The sequence below is a fragment of the Equus przewalskii genome, chromosome 3 (assembly GCF_037783145.1).
Source record: "Equus przewalskii isolate Varuska chromosome 3, EquPr2, whole genome shotgun sequence".
Classification (NCBI taxonomy): domain Eukaryota; kingdom Metazoa; phylum Chordata; class Mammalia; order Perissodactyla; family Equidae; genus Equus; species Equus przewalskii.
Genome location: NC_091833.1, coordinates 75,289,893 through 75,309,634, shown reverse-complemented (window position 1 = coordinate 75,309,634; position 19,742 = coordinate 75,289,893). Strand labels below are relative to the sequence as shown.

General features: G+C 38.6%; 1 long non-coding RNA gene across 1 annotated transcript; it reads right to left on the bottom strand.

The window, feature by feature from the left end:
* Positions 1-1,550: 1,550 nt before the first annotated feature.
* Positions 1,551-18,905, bottom strand: LOC139082310 (uncharacterized). The gene is made up of 3 exons (XR_011538192.1): positions 18,121-18,905; positions 7,452-7,559; positions 1,551-3,955 (listed from the first exon to the last, which is right to left on the bottom strand). It is a non-coding gene; the product is annotated as an uncharacterized lncRNA (long non-coding RNA).
* Between the last annotated feature and the right edge of the window lie 837 nt (positions 18,906-19,742).

Genomic DNA, 19,742 nt, shown 5'->3' with positions numbered 1-19,742 from the left:
CAAAATTGACCCTGCAAGAAGATGTACCATATTTTCCCCGTGAGTTTCCAGACTCTCTGCACACTGTGACATATTCCAAGTTTGAGAAGTATGGTCTTAATCTAAAATAAGCAGTCACTAAAAGTGGGATTTCAAGCAAAAATGTGCTTAAGTGACAGAGTTATACTTAAATCCTTTCTTATTAGGAAAGACAGCCCTGATAAATATACTTAGCACTGAAAATTTGAAGTATGTCATTTCTCACAGTAAACTGCTGAAGCTGTTGGGTTCTGCTCCAACTTAACCATAATAATCTAGGATAACCAAACATGTTCCTAAAGGAACAGACTTTTTTTCTTTTATGTGAACAGTCGCCACAGGGTGGCCGCTAATAGACAAGTGGTATAGGTCCTCACCTGGATCTAAACTTGGGCTGCCAAAGCACAGAGTGCTGAACTTCACCCCTGGGTCACCGGGGCCGGCCCAAGGAACATGCTTGGAAAGAACCAAACCTTTAGATTTGCTATGAGGTACCTGCAGAATGGCACCAAGAGATGTCTTATTGGAGGGTACAGCAAACCTCTCTCTATTTCCGTTAACAGTTCCCCAAGCCACCCAAAATAAACCTATAATCTAAGTAGTAACTTCAGATGCCACCTCTAGTGACCAGAAACTTCCCACAATGACTTCCTTGTCAGACAGTCTAGAGTTACCACTGCATTTCTTCTTTCAGACATTTGCTGAGGTTGTTTTCAGCTTTCCCTTACTGTTCATTTTTTGTGGTTCAGGTCAAGGCTTATCTATTCTCTTGTGCTTTCCTGGATTTCATTCATCATTCTGTTTCTCTGAACTCCCTTGTCACTTAAAGTCTCCTTAATTTAAACCTTTTTGTTTATTCTTGTTTCATTGGTGTGTCTCTTGATGTACGCTCCCTGTGGGAAAGGATTGTAGTCTATGTATTTTTCTGAATCTCCCTTGGCACATAGCACAGATGTGGCCGTACAGTAGATCCTCAGTAAATACTTAGTGTTTGATTGAATTGCCTTACCTTAGAATGTATGGCTGAATTTTAATTGTATATGCTCTAAGCCTTGCCACTCAAAGTGTGGATCACGGACCAAAAGCACGGACATCACTCGGGAACTTGTTATAAATGCAGAATCTGGGTTCCACCCTAGGCTTATTGGATCAGAATCTGCATTTTAACAAAATCTCCTGGATGAGTCACATGACGTTAAAGTTGTGACATACACAGTGTTCTTCCAGGCTCTAGGTGTCAGCAGGTTAACAAATTTTATAAATGGTCAAATGTCAGTATTATTAAATGTAATCTAAAGCCTGGAGAATTTGAAACAAGATGAAAATTAAGAATACCTTTTTACAACTTGATATCTAGATTACACCCTTGGACCAAATCTGGCCCACTTCCTATTTTTGTGTGGCCTATGAGCTAAGAATGGTTTCCACATTTTTAAATGGGTGAAAAAAATCAAAAGAATAATGTTTCATGACACATGAATATTATATAAAATAAAATTTTAATGTCTATAAATAAAGTTTTATTGGAACAAAGCCTTACCTCTTTGTTTATATAATGCCTGTGGCTGCTTTTTTACTACAAAGACAGAGTGAAGTAGTTGCAACAGTGACCCTATAGGCTGCAAAGCTGAAACGATCTACTTTCTGGTACTTTACAGAAAAGGTTTGCTGGTCCCTGATCTAGATTCACGATGCTTTTGTATATAGAAGGAGCTCCAGATAAATCTAGTTAAACTTATGGAAAAGCAACCACAAGCTTTATACATCTGTTGGCTTTAATATTCTAAGTATATATGACGTACAGGGAGGCACACAACTGTGTTATAAAATTATGTGCTGTGAAAAAATTATTTTGAAGTGTTACAGGATTATTATTTTGTGGGATAACAGCTTTCTTTTCTAATCAGTCATAGGAAGTACGAAAAATAAAAGTACTTGAAAAATACCCAGTATGTCATTGTCACTTGGAACTCAATAAACTATTACAGTTTTGTCAGGTCCAATCTCTATGGAGGTGAATAAAAATGTATGTCTTGGTCAATCTGACCCCTATCAACATCATGCGTCGTGGTTACTCTGACATCTGAAGAAGAGCAATTCTGTTCTGTCAACTTGGAGACTTAAAGTTGCCGATAAAGGTCACTCACTTCTTCACCTTAGCTACTGGATATCAGATTGAAATTAAATTGAGGAGTTATGGAGAAGGTGTCCTATATCTTCTGTTAAATTAGCCTAATCCTCATTAAGTCATACTACTAATTCAGCGTGTTCTAAGGGCTCCTGACACTATGAGAAATGTCACCCTATGACTTTAAAGGACTTAAAGGATATGAGGCTTCTTGGTTTGAGTCAATTCCTCCCTGATACATCCTGGGGCTTAGAGGGTGTGTGTGCCCTTCGCAGCTGCCTGCAGAATCGCTGTACATCTTCGTATTTTAGGAATACAGAATGGCAGCCAAGTTGATTGACTGAATAAAACATAAGGCAGGAAAAATCCCAAGGCTGCCTGAAGTAGTCATGTTCTTACATCCCTCACATGCAAGATTTGTTAGAGCAGATGAGTGATCCTGTAAAAACAAATGTAATGTAAAAGGTAATAAATTACCAGAGGTTGCACCCTCAAAGTTAACAAACAAAATCCCACCAGAAAGAGCTAATTGCTGATTTTTAAGCTCCTGCTTAAAATACTCATTTCCAAAAGCTGTATTGTTTAGTTGACAGCTTGCTGAATGACAATCAGAAAAGCGTGGGTTATGCTCTTCTCGCTAGGAAAATACTTTGCAAGCCTCTCTTTTTCTTAGCAATGCGGATTCTTTGCTGAATAAAATAGACTGTGAAATCTGACTTTTTTAAAAAACAAAATTCTATCATGATAAACAACCACCACAACAGAGTTTGAGTTACTTAAGATGAAGAAAGCCTAGAAATTTAGTTAGCTATATAAACAAAAACACAAAAAATTAAAAATGGAAACCCTCAACTATTTCACTTTTCTTCTGCTCCCCTTTTCTTGCAAAGAATTCAAGTGAGTAAAGAAAAGGAGAATTGACAGTGGATATAATACCAAGCTTGAGCCCATTTGAAAATACAACCCAAGTTTCCTCAGACTTCACCATTCTGGGGCTGGAGATGGGTCGTAATGATAACAGTGATAGCCAGAATGCTATTTCTTGCTCTGACATTTAATATAGAAGCTCCAGGCAAAGGCAATGTGCTCAGCATGGGACCACTGCCCTCCTGTCTGGCTCTGCTGCATTCTGCCAGACCCCAAGGTCTCAGGGGGTGCTGTCACTGCTGGGTCAGGTCCCACGACTGATGAATGACAGGCCTTGAAGTGCCCAGATTTTGCAGGGTCCATGGTGATTGGGTGGAAAAGTCTCCCTCCTCTTTGTCAGAGGTTCCGATATAATGCTCTTGTTTGTCGATATTTTACAATATGAAAAAACCTTTGCAATTTTTTACTTATAGATATTTCTCTTTCCAAAATAGAACCCAGACATGTACCTGGGTCCAGTCCATAAATAGGTTTGATTGATAACTACAGTGAATCAACACTTGCATCCCTGGCTTTGTTACCAGGTCGGTTCATTGGGCCTTCCTCTTTGTTCCCTTGGAATAAATCACCATCCGTGAGTTTCTTCAGTGCCCACTCAAGTTGACTTGACAGAGCTCTTTTACCAAGTCATAAGGCATGTTCATTCTCAGACTCATCATAGACTCAGCAATGAGGTTACCAGCTTCCACACAAACATATCTTGCTTGAGCCGATCTTCAGTCCCCTAGATATTCTTGGACATATCTGACTCTCAACAGTGGACACAACCTTAGCTGAAGCCAGGTGGTTTGTGTGGGCCAGAACATTTCCTCCTGCTGCGTATTTGCACAGCATTCTTAGATGGAGAGCAGGATCAGCGTTTCTTTCTTCTCTCTGTGAAACCTGGGAAGCATCAAATACTATATTGAGGCAGACAGTAGATCTATTTGAAGCGGTCGTAGGGAGAGTTCTCTTGCTCATTGTGTACCAACTATGTGTCAGGCACTGTGCTATGTTACCTGATTTAATTCTCACAACAGTAGGCTTTGTTTTTACAGTTTACATTACTGAACCAAAACAAACAAATAACTAACCCTTGAGACTGAGAGTTTCAATAACTTGCTCAAGTTTATACAACTAGAAAGTGGTAAGCGTTTCAAACCTTTGTCAATCAGACTAAACAGTCCATTAATTTTTTCACTGTCTTATATTGAAGATTATATATCCTTCTTATTTATTTTGAAAATTCACTGGATTCCTCTCTATATTTGGATTCCCTTTACACATTTTCCCTTATTGCATTACTCTAAATGACATATTTATCCTTATTTTTTTACCAGAAACTTTTCCGCAATTATTTTTTTTCCAGAAGAGTTGTTGCAGTATATTAGCACAATAGAGAAGGAGCCACTATTAAAACAAACAAGTCTAAACAATGCTATCGTGCTCAACACCTTGTAGCTGACAAAAATTAGCTATTCACATTACTGGAAGGGTAGGCCTGGACATCTGCCATTTCCATTAGTGGAAGATGCTTCTGCCCAGTGATAAATTGGTTTCAGTTGTCTTACAGCATTCAGGCATCTACCAGGCTCAGCCAGGAGACCATCGGCCCCTTTATCAAAATAGAAGTAAGAGCAAAGTTAATGCCAAAACAGAACAACAAGGTGTGCAATTTGGTTCATTGTACTCTAAGTCTGTGCGCCAGTAGGCTCGTGTCATAAATATGCTCCTGACAGCGCTCTGCCTGAAACGTCAATTATGGAGACAATGGGGACATCTCCAGCACAACTGCTGTGTGTATTCCAGTATTGTTCCATATGTTGTAACAAAGAAAATAAGTAATTAGTGGCTTTTGATGCTAAGTGCTCTAGCTGCAATTTGGTTGGTGTTTTTGAAATTTAATTGTTTCAGTGTTAATAATGCATTTTTTGGTAAACAATATTTTATCAGCTAAGGAGACTCTTACTGATAGAATGAAAGCATCTAGTCTGTGTTTTCTTGGTAGCTGTGAATATTTCCTAATCCATGTGTGATCAGTTTTAAGATATTAAATATTAGATTTTTTTTCATATAATTTATCAGGGTCAGATGCATGAAATCAGTTAATGTGATTGGTAAGAAAATTGAAGGGTTTTATTAAATATAAAAATAGATTTAAAAATCTCAGAGCTGTACATGTTTCTCTCTGAAAATTTCTGTTGATATGCATAAATAATGAAATATATATTTTTTCATGGAAAAATTTTTACTTTGGTTAAATCTAAATGTTAAGAAATACAGTAAGCGTGTGATACTAGTAGTACTCTTATGTGAGGATGCACATGCTTAAAAGATGACAGCAGTTTTTAATTCCCTTAATTAACAGTGTGAAATAGTTTTCATAATTCTTTGATGTGAGATATTGAAAATATTGGTAATTATTTGACGGTCTCCTCTTTTGCTTTGGGAATGCAACTTGAATTGTTTTACTGGTGGAAATTAACATTAAATTATAATTTCCTAACAGCTCATTTCACCTGGAAGAATTTTATTGTGTGCCTCCAAAATGGCAAAATATTTAGCAGTTCTCCATGGAAGTACTCTCAAAGTATGCTACATATAAAGTATCTTAACTATGGGGTTTGAAATCTGTAATTGGTGATTTATACATAAAAATTATTAATAAAGCACACATAGCAGATAAAACCCCATCACGTAAAAAGGCAATGCTGGATGTGCTATTTTGTCAAAGAAAAAAAGATACTTTGTGTCTAGCATTCACATTGTTAAATTCATAAAATAATTCAATTATTAGTATTGCAATTTTATTTTTTCTGATGCACTGTCAAGAAATATTAAATATTTTTCCTTTCTCAATAAGAATGCAGTTTAACATCATTTTACTTTTTAAAAATAAGAGTTTTAGGGAAGTTGAAAGAACATTTAATTAGGGGTTACAAACTCATGTGAATTCAGGGACCAGGCAGGTGAGCTAACTGGGGAAAGCCTTTGAGCTTTGCAATAACAGGAAGTGGTCAAGTCCATAGAGAACTGGAGAATGTATGTCTCTTCTAAAGTCATTAAAACCCAAACTACTGCTCTTGCCAAACAAAATCTGCTGTAGGATATTTACCCCAGGAATCTAGTTTGCACTCCTGCAGAGGTTTAATGATTTTCCATGTAGCTGAGCATGGGCCGAGCACAAGGCGGTCCTGCTCATTCATTGATTCATTCAGTTTTCTTTTTAACACTTATTTATTGGATAGTCATTCTAAACAAAACTTTGACCCAGGCAAAGAGTATTCATCATTGAACCTATAGAAGTGGCCCCTGTTCTCAAGGAACTTTTCTCTCCTGAGTCAGATAGATCAAGATTAATTCCATTAATCCATGTTTTGATAATTTTTGGAATTAATTCCTAAACGTTTTGTATAACTCTCACCATGTTCTAAGGATTCATGAACTCAATATTCTAGTAATACATATCTACTTAAAGAAATAACTCAAATATAGGTGTGTTAACTTTACCAAAAAACAAACAAACGTAGTAACAGCTATGCCTACAACTTTATTTGTAGGTTGACAAAGCATCTGTTAGCCATGGAGAGGCAAAGGAAGAAAAATGTATGCTCTCAATTTACACACACACACATAAAATAAAATGCTCCTAATAAAGTGGCTTAAAAAGACGGCTCAATCTTCTCTTGTAGTACTTCTCCTTTAGTACTCAGATAAGACGTGAAATAAATTTTTAGAGAGCAGATCATGTGTGTTAAATTGGCTCTAACCTTTAACATGGAGAACGACCTCAGAAGCAGAAAGCTAAAATGTCTTTAGTAACAGGCACTAAATAAAATTATATATGAGGTGGCTGAGTATAACATAAAAGGGAATGGTGGGGCCTGTAGGGGGCTTGGTGCACTATGGAGTCTAAGAATTATTTAAAGACATCAATATTCCTTTTTAAAAAATAAGTTTTCTGTTGGCTAAAACAAAACGCTTTGATCTGGGACCCTTCTTACTTTGTTAAACCTAATTCTCTCCATTGCCTTTCTAAAGCATCAATCTTTAAAAAGCAGTTGTGACTTTAAAAAAATTACCAGTATTTCCTGGTTTTAAGATGGAAACCACTAACTAAAGGAGCAATTTCACTCCAGAACTGTAGCATTTGACAATAAATCCATAAGAAGTTTCACCAGAACAAGGTTTTCTTCCTACTGAGAATCACTTACTCAGTTAAACGATACCTCACACTTTCAGTAACCTAGACAAAAGAAAATGGAAGATAATCTGTTATATTAAAATTAAAATTCCTGCAAAGAAGAAGGAAGATCACGAGGTCTTATGAGAACCTAGTTTTTATATTTATGGGAAAGAAGTATTTTCTTACTATTAAGGAAGTTGAAGTATCACGTACCTTGCTTCAAGTGTCCAAAGTCTTTCTAAAATCACAGAAACACACCCCTCCTCAGCCTGGTCGTAGGAATTTTGTGTTTGGGAATGTGATATTTTAAAGCCTTTTTTGCTTAGAAGAAACAGGAAATATAAGACAGAAGAATTACTCATGTTACTGCCCCTTTTGAGAAATAACATCAAAATCTCTTCCTGAATCGTTAAATGACAATGCATTTATCCTGAAAAAGACTAGACCATCTCTTTGCTGTAAATTTTTATTTCCTTAGAATATATAAAGATCAAAGCATTTCATTTTGTAAAGCATGCATTAATGACCACTATGGTTATCAAAAAAGATTTCAAACCACTGTGTCCTTGCCCTTGACAATTGACAAAGAACCACTTTTTATGATGCGCTTCTCCCAGGAATCTGGGATGCAATCAGTAATCGATTTTGCTGAGAGATCTAATTGTTTGATAATAGCATTATTTCATCCTTTAGAAGAGTAACCTTGGGGAAAGAGGTCTTGACCTTTTTTTACAGTCCCGGAGAGATATGTCTCTAGATTCAATGGTATTGCTTGGTTGACTGTTTTGAATTAATTGATCGGTCAATGCAGCCAAGTAGCCAATTTATCCTTTCTTTTTCCTTTCAGTTGAGTTGATTTTTGCCTGAGCGCACTGAAGAACTAGGCTTCGAGTAGATCAGAATCAGAGTTTACATTTTGTTCAACTGGAAGCAAATTGCCTAAAGCCCTAGAAGCCCTTATCAGAAGTTTTTTCATGAAGGCATACTTTTAAGGGGGTGAAAACTCCCTTAAAAATCATCCTCAGTTTAGCATATCTTAAAGTGAACTTCTTTTCACCTTCAAATCGGCTCCTTCCATGATCTTTTACCATCCACAATTCCCTTGGTTCTGAGTTCCCTTGGAACTGAGCTGTGATCCTATTACTTCTCTCTCAAAAATACTCATGGTCTCCCCATTGCTTATGAGTTGAAGTCATTCTAGGCTCTTTGAGAGCTGGTGGTGATTTGCATATCATCCACTAAGAAGACACTTCATACACCTACCTCAGCAACCCATTCAGACTACTTGCTCTTCTCTGAAATTTCCCTACCTCTGTGTCTTTGCTTACCTGGCTCAGCAGATACAAATGCAGGTCTTCTACAAATCATCCTGATAGTCAACTCAGTACATACTTCCGATATATGTATTTGCGGAACTTCTCTAGGCCACTCTTGGGGAGGTCTTCATTTCCTTGTTTTTTTACCCTTCTCCTCTTCCCCTCCACTTTACCTCCAACCAGCAGGCTACACCATAGCTTGTTTTCATGCAAGGACTCAAGGCAGCTACCTGTGTTTAAACCTCTGTGTGTTCACCAGGAAGAAACTCAACAAACTTTCACTTATGTCACTATTTCTTCCCTATAGGACTAAGTACACCTTTTCTGCGTTGCTCAGAACCCTGTGAGTTTGTGTCAAGTGTTAAGTACTTAGATTATTAGCAATGCCAAAGGACTGCAGAGATGGAAATTCTCTGCTGCAAACAAAACAAGATCTCAGGGACGCTAGTCTTGAAATAAACTGAGATGCAGTTATCATCACTGCTAAGAGAATAAATCTACAGTGGTCATTATCTTGGACATGAATGAACTAATTTCTCTGAGTTGTTTATGCCTCTGGGACACAGTTTGGAGAACAGAGGAATATTGGACATCTGCAGAGAGCAGAAGTATGTGTGCCATTCAGGAAAAACAAAAATGACTCTGTTTACTTCAATGTATCATGTGGTCTTGACTCAACATTAGATTAACTCCAGATTCACAAGTGTTCAGCAGCATTTTATGTTCAACTGTCTATTCTTCTGTTTCTCAAAGGGAAAATATTTGACTCTGCACAATGTTTTGCTTATGCCTAAGGCCCAATCTTACTTGTTAAGTACATACTTAAACCTCTGCATCCGAGGACTAGAAATATTTCCCTGTTACCTCAGGGATGCACAATTAGTCCTGTCAACTTACTTGACTAAATTGAGGATGGAATTTTCTGTAAGATCTACTGCTTCAGACAAAATTGATCTCAGGATAATTAGCAGTCTGGACTTAAATCAATTATTACTTAACATGAGTCTGTATATAAGACAATGGTAGTTTTAGTGTCAAGTGAAAAGTCTTTAACATATTATATTAGACTTAACTTGGTGACCCAGAAAAGTTTGCTACTACTGAAATAACTTGATCCAGGCAGCAGTTTCTATTACTGCAGATGCCGTCACCTTTCAAGCAGTAGAAAATTGAGCCTCTGAGCATTTGCTTATTAGGCTTGCACTAAAAGGGTAAATGAATTGGACTGAGTTGATAGGATTATTGTGTGAGTTTTGAGAAAGTATTTTTTCCAATTTTCATAACTCTCGGTTTAGCAGTCTCAGAATGTTTTCAGGCTCACTTTAGGAGATTTGGATGTTCTGGGTCTGGGTAAACTGGACTTTGCATGGTGCGCTGGGGAGAATTTTTATTTTTCAACTTGGTTTCTAGTCATGCCATACGTGTATAATTGTGGCTGAAAATTTTCGAAGAAATTTAATCCTGCAGTCACAAGAAAGTGAAAGAGGTTATGAAATTTAAAATTACCAGGCCATAAACAATTTTGAGTAGCAAATTTCTGAATTTTAAAAACCCAAAATCATGGGGGCCGGCCTGATGGCATAGTGGTTAAATTCGCACGCTCAGCTTAGTGGCCTGGGGTTTGCGGGTTCAGATCCTGGGCAGTGGACCTACACACTGCTCGTTGAGCCATGCTGTGGTGATGTCCCACGTACAAAATAGAGGGAGATTGCCACAGATATTAATTCAATGGCAATCTTTCTCAAACCAAAAACAAAAAAAAATGAAAACACCCACATAAACCCCAAAGTATTGTTTTGGTCTATTTGATTTGTTGCATAGAAACAGAAGTATGTTACTTAAGAAATGTCAGCCTCCTCTGAATAAACAGTTTATATCAAACTCTGTTTATCTCTCAATAGCTGTTGTGTGTTGAGGGTCTTATCTTGTTGATAGGTTGAATGTCAGAGGAATACTGCATGGTATTTGGGTAATTTATGTTGCTTAGAAGGAAGAAATTCTTGTCCAGTTAGAATCAGTTTATGAAATGAGATATAAAAGTAAAAATGAATTGAGAATTGCAACACACTATGGTGATATAAGGTATGATTCTTTTAATGGACATTTGATGATTTTACTACACAGAGTGCTTATATACTTTTTCCATCATGTATAATGCCTGGGTAGAAAAGAATCTATATTCACGATGAACGTAAGCGTAGGAAGTTCTTATTTGCATAAAACGTGGTACAGAACCAGAATTCATGATTCAAAGTGTCAAAAGCTGTAAATAAAAACAATCACAGAGCTGTGGCAAATTTCACTAGTCATATATCTACATACACAAAAATAATATTATGTGCATTAGAGGAGATTTCAGTTTCCTCTGAGGCATGACAGTAACATGCTGTCACCACTTTCTGGCTTTCCACTCACACCTCCACCCTCAACAGTCTTGCTCATGTCCCTGCAACTCTATCGAACATGCTCTTAGTTTTAGCTTCCAAAGATCTCTGCGTGCTCATTCCAAGATGTTTGACTTCTCTGCAACATCTTATGCAGAGCCTCGTCTTGAACCTCTTTCTTCCCCTGGCTTTACAACAACATATTCTTTTACGAAAATTCTCATATTCTTTTGGTCTGCCTCCTATCCCTTTGGTCATTCTTTTTCATTCTTCTCCATCAAGGCAACTTTTTCTCTGCCTATTATCATTAATGTTAGATCCTAAAGCTTGTTTTCTTTGGCCTTCTCTTGGTCTATACACATTTTCCCTAAATGATCTCCATCGCCTCCTATGGCATCATTACCTCCCATACACTGATGGCTTCCAAAGCTGACCTCTTGCCTGAGCTCAGACTTAGATGTCTGTAGTAAAGGTCTAAGGAGCCTAGGAATGGCCTCCCTTTCTATCCATGTGTTGAAGTTGTGTTATTGTGTGACCCTTCCCTGTACCACAATTAATTTGTCCAGAGATGGGTGCTTGATCCCAGCTTGGCCAATAAATTTGGCCTGAGATTTTTGGGTTTGAGACCGGGAGTCAGAACAACCTGTCTTTGAGATCCTGGGCTGGAATCAGAGTGGTTGTACAGGTCCAAGGCATCAGGGTCATGTAAGGACCCCATCAGTTCTGATTGGTGGTTAACTATTTTAGACATCATCTCTAATTGTAGGGTACAGAGCTTGGGAGTTGCGGGCAACCCCGTATGCTCTCATGTAGACCATTTAAGCAGAGAAGTCCAGTCTACCAATCAGAGATGGTGAAGTTTATTTTATGAAAATTATATCTCAATAATAATATATTTTTTAAAAGTTAAAAAAATAAATAAGACAGAGAGGGGCAAGCTAAGAAATGCCAACAGAGTCCTGAATCCTGTAGTTGCTGAGGTCCAGTTACATGCCTATCCCAGTACATTTGTAATCAGGTCTGCTCTTTGTTAAAGCTAGCTTGACTGAAATCTGTCACTTTTAACAAAAAAGGTCCTAGTTGATAAAACATCGGGCTGCCTACTGGCCATTTCTACTTCTATGTTATGCTTCTCTAATTCTCTCTTCCTCCTCTACCACACCCTCACTTCCAAGCCTGCTTCTCCTTCCATAACTTGTAAACGGTATTTTCACTTATCAAACCACTGAGCTGGTCATTATCTGGGACTCCTGTAATCTCTCACCCTCCCATCCACTCAGTCAAATCCTTTTATCTATTTGTCCATTTATTTCCATTGCCATTCTACCACATTCATGCCATCTACAATTTCTTTATTTGATTCCCTTGTAACCAGAATTCTGCTTCTAGCCCTGCCATCCTCCAGGGAATTCTTACTCCAGAGAAATCTCTTCTCTGGCTTCACAATAAAGCCCAATACCTTTAGCTTCACATTCAGAACTCTTCATGATCTAGTTCTTGGCTGCCTCTTCAGCCTTATCTCCTGCTACCACCTTTGTTCATATGGTTCAGCATGCACGAATCACACCAAAATGCATAGTTTCTCTATACTAGCCCCTCTTTCTGAAATGACCTTCCTTCCTCCATTGCTATCGAAGCACTCTGAACTGTAATTGCCTGTTTATTGCTGGTCTGTAAGCTGTTTGAAGGCAGGGATAATGTTCTGCAATTGCATTACTATTGTATCTTAACATAGTCCCTGTCTTGTGATGGGCTTTCTATAAATATTTATTAAACAACTACATGTGTTAGAAGAGTGAACTACTGCTGGATACAAGTACAGAGCACGGAAGCAGAGATTTGAACTTGTAAGTCAAGGACAAAGTCCCTTTCCAAGAACTGAATGTTGGGAAGGAAGCAAGACTGTAACTCTGGGTTCAGTGCTTCGTGAATTATCACTGAGCGATCTTAATAATCTTGAACACGCAGCTCTTCACGCACTAGTTCACCTTCATGTCTTGGGACAGGCATTGATTCTTTGACGTGTAGCTAGTCAGGTAGAATAGATTTTACTGTCTACAGCTGGTGGCATTTTTCTCTGTGCTTTCAGTTTTTAGCTCCTTGACATTTTTTTAGATATTGCTGCTTTGATTTTTCCTGGACACTGCAGTCTGAGGACTATTTGAATATTAATGGCCACAGCTGTGCACATCCTAGAAGAATTAGCTACTTAATTGCATTAATATGAACCTCTTGAGGCTGAGTGCTGGGTTCACATTGGAGTGATTGGATGGGCTGGATGATAATGTAAATGTGGTAGATCATTAGAGATTTACTATTGTGCTTTATTTCAAACTACTCAGGCTTATAAATAGGAGGGTGCACAGAGATGTTTGAAAGCATATGGTTAGAACTGTACAAAATCTCAAATCTTGATAAGGCTCATAAGTCTTTGATTATGCAAGTTACAAAGAATGAGTAATATATTTGTAACTGAGATGTGAGCTGGGGTCACCTTGCCCCTTATGATTTAGGCAAAACTGGCTCATCCCCTCATTCTTTGTCTTGTGGAAAATCCATGGCTTTTTCTAAGATTTCCATCAATTCCTAAAAGGCTTATGCTTTCATGATCACTTGTGTCCAACATCCAGCCTCTACTGATTTTTTAGCATTGGTTTCTTTATCTCTGACCTGCCAGTGTTGCCTCTGACCCCAGTGCACACATAGACCCTTTTTATTTCCTCATCAGGGCAACTATGGATACTACATGGTTGTATGGAGCAGAACTAAGTTACTGTAAGTGTATTATTGGAAGTTAGAATCTCATATTAGTCATCCTTGCTCTTAATTCACTGTGGGACATTCACACTGGACACACTGCCTACTGAGGGTCCCCTTTCTTTCACTTCATGCTGCTTCTCTCACCCTTTACTTCTAGATTGTGTCTGGGAATTCAGAATTCTCACTCAATTGTGCAGCACCAGTCAACTCTCTTCAGTCTCTTTTCCCCAATTCTACCTCCTTGCATATCTCAAAGCCTTTCAGTTATTCAGCCAAAAGAAAAAGACGTGGACTCATGGAGAAACACAAAGAGCATCCTGCCATTTCATTTTCCCCTTTATCAGGATTCATCCTCCTTAGAACCCTCGTCATTTTAAATCATACTTTCTTCTATCTCTTGTGTAGTACATTTATTCCAAAGTGGGTACAGAGAAGAGAGTTTCTGGTTTGTCAGCAGAGAATGGGAACTCTTTAAAAACTAGACCTCCTCAATAAGCAAGTGCCCTTATTATAAAAACCCAGTAAGCAAGGGTTCTAACTGTGAGATGTCAGAGTCCATCCCTGCTGATCCTTACAGAGCAGAAGGAGCAATGTGACTTCATTATAAATCCTCTTCATTCTGCAAATTTACAATCACTTCAGAGAGGAAAATTTTTTCCTGTGGTATTCACCTTTCTGAGCAAAGATGGGTGGCACGCAAAATCCTGTTCACTTTACCTTTGTGCCAGTTTCTTGGCGAGGTCTTCTCTAACAAGAAGAATTTAAGCAAGGGCCAAGGAGGGTGGAGGATTGTATCCATCAAACACTCACACACGTTTGTGTCTTGGCAAGATTGTTAGTGCCTGTCTAGACATATCTTACGTTGATTTACTCCGTCTCTTCTCTAGGGTGATCACTGTTCTCTCAACATTATCCTCTTTGAAGGGAAATTTGATCTTTTAGTAACATTTAACTATTTAGTAATTTTTAAGCCTTTTCTAGGGGTTACCGGTCAAATGACTTACCACGGACAGAAAGATAACCCCAGTAAAGAAAGGGGTTGAGTGGAAGTAGGGAACTGAGGTAACAGGAGAGCTCATGGCTTGTCTAGAAAAGGCAACAACAGGGCTGAGCACACGCCAAACGCTGAGTGTAGCACACAGGCGGGGGCACCATGCCTTCCTTTGCATATTGAAATCCACCTTGTTGCTCAGTCAAAACAAAAAGTCACTTTTTAAAGTTTATTATCAATTAAAAAAACCAAATAAACAAAATATGCTGTGAGATCAACACTATGAGCTTCAGGCAAAACAGAGCTCACCTGGACTCTGACCTGAGGGTCAGGACTGTTTGACCTCCACTGGCTGTTCCAACCTTGGAACTTCTGTAGGTACTCACTCTTTGCTTCTTTCCCTCCCTTTATTTATTACTCCCTTCTCCAACTGTGAGAAACCTGACTTCCATTTTCTTCAATGTATTTATTCATTTGTTCAAGTCTAGAATGCAGTTTTGGAATTACTACTCCAGACCACTGGAGAAGCAAGCCTGTGCACTCCCTCATGCACCCACTACAGAGATTCAGAACATTTCCAGCACCTCAGAGAGTTCCACTGTGCTTATCCTCCACAAAGGTATATTATTTCTTAGTGTATTTAAGCATACTTCCCTCCTCAAGATTCTTTGGGTCTGGGTAATACACAAAAGTGCACTCATAAAATTCTCATTAAACTAATGCAGAATTCTAGATCAGACGGATCGTAAAAATTGAGGGACAGTCTATGAAATACCCGACCGGTACTCTTCAAAGCTGTCAGGATCATGAAAAATAAGGAGAGTCTGAGAACCGCTATAGCCCAGAGGAGAATAAGGAGACGTGACAACTGAATGCAATGTGGGAACCAGGATGAGAAAGAGCACGTTAATGGAGAAACTGGTGAAATCTGAATAAAGTCTAGAATTGAATTAATAGCAATGTACCAGTGTCGGTTCCTCATGTTTGTTAAATATAAAATGATAACATTAGGAGAAACTAAAACCAAGTAAGAAGTATACTAGAATTCCTTCTGCTATCTTTGCAACTTTTCTGTAAATCAAAAATTTTTCCAAGTAAAATCTTGGTTAAAATTATTTAAAACATTGGGTACATAAAAGGCTCATATACCATTTGGAGATTAAGAACCCAAGATCTGTGTCAGAAACATCTGAGGTCAAATATAAGCTCTGTCTCCAACTGCAAACATAGTTGGGGCTGATTTTGACTAAAGTCATAATTATCTGCTTTCAAATATCTCTCTGCACCCTTTTAAGTAGGAATAGCAGTTTTAAATCAGGCATAGCAGGACTTGTACAAGCTGGGACTATCTTAAACGTATTAACTGCTCTGAGCCATTGCTTTCGCATCTGTGAAATACCGTACTCATCCTCATTTCATAGGATTGGTTTGAGGGCTAAATGGAGAAAACCCATGTAGAGTGTTTAGCAGGGAACTGGATACATAGCAACTGTTCAATAACTAGTAGCTAATATCATTACTGTCGGTTGGAACGTGCCACAGGTGTCACAAACACATCTCTATTTCAGGATTTATCACAGTTTATTGTCTCAATGCCCATCTCCCTCAGGAATCTCTGAGCTTCTTAGAGCCAAGGGTACTTTTTTGTTCACCATTGCATCTCTCTACCACGACTGCATATAGTAAATACGGAATGAAATTTTGTTGGTAAATAAACTTTTCTTTTTCCCTATGAAACAACAACATCTGACAAATTCCTTTTCTGTAATTCATTGCCATTGTTACAGTTCTCTTCTGATTGTGACGTCTCTCCAGTATGATAGTATACGTGAGACATTCAACTCTGCAGTCTTTGACCTCCTTTAGATATAAAGGCAGCTACACTGTGTATTAGGAGATCCCTTCATAGGCTCTGGAGGCAGCTTCCTGATCTCACACACAACATCACTTTCATATTCTGTTTCTTGACGCAGGAGGATTCTGTTCTGTCTTCTTAATGACAAAGGTCATTTGGACCCTACCATTGGGGACATTTTAGAGTTACTGTGTCTCTCTTCAAAGTTTAGGCTTGAAAACATTAAAACAGATGGTGGTACTTGGAGGGTAATTAATTTTCCTTTGGAGAAATAATCGCTTTCCTTAAAAATAAATTAATGCCTCCCTCTTTTTCCAGGAGGTAATGGTTTAGTAAATTGAGCAATGAACTGAGCTGCCCTTGACCAGGATTTAGGGGGAAAGGAGAATCTTTTGTGATTCTGCCCCTGTGTGGTTGCGTGAATTTGGGAGCCTCACCTTCTTGGGTGATTGGGAAGATTAAGTAAAGCAGAGCATTTTAAGCACTTAGCATGTGCCTGAGGCAGAGCGGGCTTTAGAACTGTTAGCGAGTATAATTATTGGGGGTAGAAAGGGAACATTATTAATCCATCTTGTTGACTTTGTATGGACACTGAGAATCTTATCAGAATACTACGTATAAAGCACAATAAAGTTCTGGTACATAGGCTCCATTTGCACAGGTGATATTTTTTACATTAATTATTGATTAATGACCAAATTCTTCTCCTTTCTCAAGTTATAGTAAATCAGTTGGGGAATAGTTGAATTTTCCTCTTTTTTTCTGGACAGCAATGTCACTGGCTAATAGATGTCATCAAATACAATCTTACCAGGAACCCATGATTTAATATATTTAGAAAGTTCTTAATATATATATATATTTACTTTTTAAGATTTTATTTTTTTCCTTTTTCTCCCCAAAGCCCCCCGGTAAATAGCTGTACCTTTTTAGTTGTGGGTCCTTCTAGTTGTGGCACGCGGGACGCTGCCTTAGCGTGGCCCAACGAGAAGCCCCATGTCCGCGCCCAGGATTCGAACCGCCGAAACACTGGGCTGCCTGCAGCAGAGTGCGCAAACCCAACCACTCGGCGGCCACGGGGCCGGCCCCTCTTAATATATTTTTAAAGGTATATTGAAATAAAACTTCTGAAGTGTTTATATTTCAAATTTTCTGTATTCCCCAACTTTGAAGATTCCAGCAAGTCTTTTATACCAGGTATTCTGTGAAATGATAACATCTTTTGCTTCATTTGTGTCCATGAATGTATATGTAGCTGTTTGCCATTTGAATTTTCACAGTTATTTAAAAAAAATAATCTAATGATACTAGGCAGAAAGTTATTGCGTAAACATTCTCCTTAGCTTCTTCTGGGTTAAGCTTCTGCCAGGGGCATATTTATTATGTAGAAATTATCATGGTATCCATATTTTAGCATAATGGGGGATGTATTTTAATATTTCATTCAAAACAAGAAGTGATTATTTCTGCAAAAATGCATTTTAAGGTCACGTTCTCTTACCACAGTGTGCAGAAGAATACCGCCCCCCACAGAGAGAATTGCACTGGTAAAGTGACTACAGAGAAATGCACTTACCACTCAGCACAGATTGCCCTGGGCTACAGGAACAGCAGTCTGAATTTGCCTTTTGTAGAGTAATAGAGGGGAAAAATGAAATTCTTTCAAAATTGTTTGACAAAAACCGTTTGAAGCTTTGCTCGATCATGTGTATAAGGGAAGAGAGACCTAGGGAACCAGAACCAAGATGTAGAGCTTCCGGTACAGATCATTACTGGTACTTCCAGTACTGGATAGTGGCAGCCTGTGACACGGAGGAGAGGACCCGGGATGAAGCCAACATTTATTGTTCAACACATCCATTAAGGTGTATCTTCTCTGTGAGGATGAGTTGGAGGTTGACGTCAGATCCCACTGAATATCCTTTAGAGCACATGCATACATCGGTCTGTGGAGTAAACTGAATCTACCTCTCATTGTCTTTTTCCAAATTCTGGGGCAGTAATTCTTAACAAATAGCAAATCAATACCATTTGACATCCATCTTAATAATGTTCTGAGTCAAGAAACCCTTTCACAGATACTGTTTTGTGAGTGTAACTAGTACCTTGACCAATGAAGACGTAGGAGATAGTCAAAACTCAATTGTTTGTTTTGTTTCAATTTCTTCTTCCTTCTTTAAAATGTATTCAGTGAGGAAAGGTCTTGCTGGGCTTCTGGATGAGATTTTAGGCAGTCTCAGAATTTTTTTGAGTATTTTTAGATATATAAAATCCTATAATCAATTTAAGATGGAAAATACAGCCTTGGCTTACAAATTAGAATTTCCAATCCTATGTATTGCTTAACTCTTCAATCTTCATTCGAAGGTACTGCTCCTGAGCCCCTTCCCCAGAAAGAGCCAGCTGCAGATGCTGTCTTTGCCTTTGGAGAAGGCAGTGTGTGTGGTCCTTTATCTCACTCCCAATTCTCTCCTCCCACCTTGTTAACTGCGGATTCTGGTCTCATCAGGAAGATCTGGAGCAGGGGAGGGAGAAAGAGAAAAAGGATCCCGGAAAGACTTCTCGACCAGAATGTTAGTAAGCTGATTTTGTTCTTGCTGGCCTGGCTGATGTTTTAGGCTGATTTTCTCTTCTGGATGATTCTACGAGGTTTTTTGGAAGCTTCACATTTGAGCCAGTCACTGACCACTCCTGCTACATAGTCAGTGCTCTCTCTCCTGTTGCCTGCTTCTGATTTTCCATCTCCTCTGATTTTCTGGCTACCCTTCTATAAAGCCCCTCCACTGTTGTCTCTTCACACTCTGACTGAAGCTCTCTTATTAAGATCTATTTTAAAAGTAACCCAGATTTTACTCCTGCAGAGTCTTCATATGGGCCAGTGTTGAATGATGACCCCCCAAAAGGTACGTCCACATGTTTACCTCTGGAAATTTTGAGTGTGACCTTATTTGAAAAAAGGTCTTGCAATTAAGATAAGGATGCAATTAAGTTAAGGATCTTGAGAAGCAGGAGATCCTTCTGGGATCCTGAGTTATCCAAGCAGGCCCTAATTCTAACAACAAATGTCCTCATAAGAGAAAGGTAGAGGGAAAAGAGACACAGGGGAGAAGCCATCTGAAGATGGAGGCAGAGATTGGAGTTAGGCAGCCACAAGACGAGGAACGCCTGGCATCATCAGAAAGTGGAAGAGACACAGGA